The sequence below is a fragment of the Sinocyclocheilus grahami genome, unplaced genomic scaffold (assembly GCF_001515645.1).
Source record: "Sinocyclocheilus grahami isolate Dianchi unplaced genomic scaffold, SAMN03320097.WGS_v1.1 scaffold126.1, whole genome shotgun sequence".
NCBI classification, from domain to species: Eukaryota; Metazoa; Chordata; class Actinopteri; order Cypriniformes; family Cyprinidae; genus Sinocyclocheilus; species Sinocyclocheilus grahami.
This window is the reverse complement of record NW_015505305.1, coordinates 307,897-309,603: the sequence shown is the minus strand read 5'-3', so window position 1 is coordinate 309,603 and position 1,707 is coordinate 307,897. Positions and strand designations below refer to the sequence as shown.

Sequence of the window (1,707 nt, the reverse complement as noted above, 5' to 3'; positions counted from 1 at the left end):
TGTCTCTGAGCTCTTCAGGCAGTTCCTTTGACCTCATGATTCTCATTTGCTCTGACATGCACTGTGAGCTGTAAGGTCTTATATAGACAGGTGTGTGGCTTTCCTAATCAAGTCCAATCAGTTTAATCAAACACAGTTGGACTCAAATGAAGGTGTAGAACCATCTCAAGGATGATCAGAAGAAATGGACAGCACCTGAGTTAAATATGTGAGTGTCACAGCAAAGGGTCTGAATACTTAGGACCATGTGATATTTCAGTTTTTCTTTTTTAATAAATCTGCAAAAATGTCAACAATTCTGTGTTTTTCTGTCAATATGGGGTGCTGTGTGTACATTAATGAGGAAAAAAAATTTACTTAAATGATTTTAGCAAATGGCTGCAATATAACAAAGAGTGAAAAATTTAAGGGGGTCTGAATACTTTCCGTACCCACTGTATATATATATACTGTATATATATATACATTTTTCCAGGTTGATACATCTCACCAGTTTGATAAATTTTTGTACATTCTGACATGAACATTATAGCATTCCCACTCCTGTAACATGTGACTGAGCACATAATATGTTATACAAAGACAAATGTTGTTAAACCAATTGTTTGTTCATTTGAACAAATATTTTCATGTGCAAATAGTAAATAGTTTCCTGCTAGACAAGTGTTTCCTGTTATACCCTAACAAGAAATGAATCAAGTCCAGGGGCCGTATTCACAAAACATTTTCAGGCTAAAATTAGCTCCTAACTTGTCGATTTTGGAGAAAAGCAGCAATTACCAGGGTTCATGCGCTTTAAGGTTCTATGGTTTTAGGGTCTAAGCCAACCCAACTGACACTAAAACGCATCCATGATGGAGAATCATGGATTCTCAGACACACACACAGAATGTAATAGATAAATTGTATTAATACTTACACACACACACATTTTGTTGCAGATATAGATATTTGAAATAAATGGTAGGCAAAAAAATAATCTTCCTGCAAGTCATCTCTTTTTAACAATTCATATATAATTTTCAGGTATCACTGAAATCTTAATGTGGCATAATTGTAAAAACTGATATGTCTGTAAAAATGAAGTGGTAAACTTTGACTAAATGTGATTTTTAAATGTAATAATGATTTTATGGTGTCTAAATATAAATCCAAAAGTAAAACCTGAGAAACGAAGAATATTAGTGAGTAGAATAAGACTATTAGTGGTTCTCTTCTGCCTAGTGGTGATCTGTAGTGATTATAAATGCAATTTCAAATGGAAATTTACAATAGAAGTATAGTGTTTTTAACCTTTATAATTATTATAGTGCCATTATTTTGACCAGTCTCCATAAAATTTTGCAGGCTTCTTTAGAATCAGAGTTTGAAGGTATGAAAGCGTTTTCTTTTAGAATTTATAGGATTTGGGCAAGACCATATTTTTTAAATGGCCCTGTTATAGCTGTCCAAATTGCAAAGGTTAAACTTTTTTTTTTTTTTTTTTTTTTTGAATTATACTTTATTTTTACATTTTCTGTTGTCACTTTTAGTATTTTTGGTTCTGTTATTTTTATTAGTTTTGTTTATTTTTTAAGTATGTCTAAAAAAAAAGTTAGATATAGCCTATTGTTTATATTCGTTTTTATTTATTTTAGATTATTTAGTTTTGGTTACTTTAGTACTTTAAGAAGTGTTGCCTTTCAACCAGCTGAAATAAAAAAAAAA

At 31.0% G+C, this 1,707-nt stretch overlaps 1 protein-coding gene across 1 annotated transcript in view; it reads left to right on the top strand.

Moving 5' to 3' along the window:
- The window catches only part of LOC107590287 (zinc finger C2HC domain-containing protein 1A-like), a 33,667-nt gene that overhangs the window by 7,826 nt on the left and 24,134 nt on the right, over window positions 1–1,707 (top strand). The gene's annotated exons all lie outside the window — the stretch shown is intronic.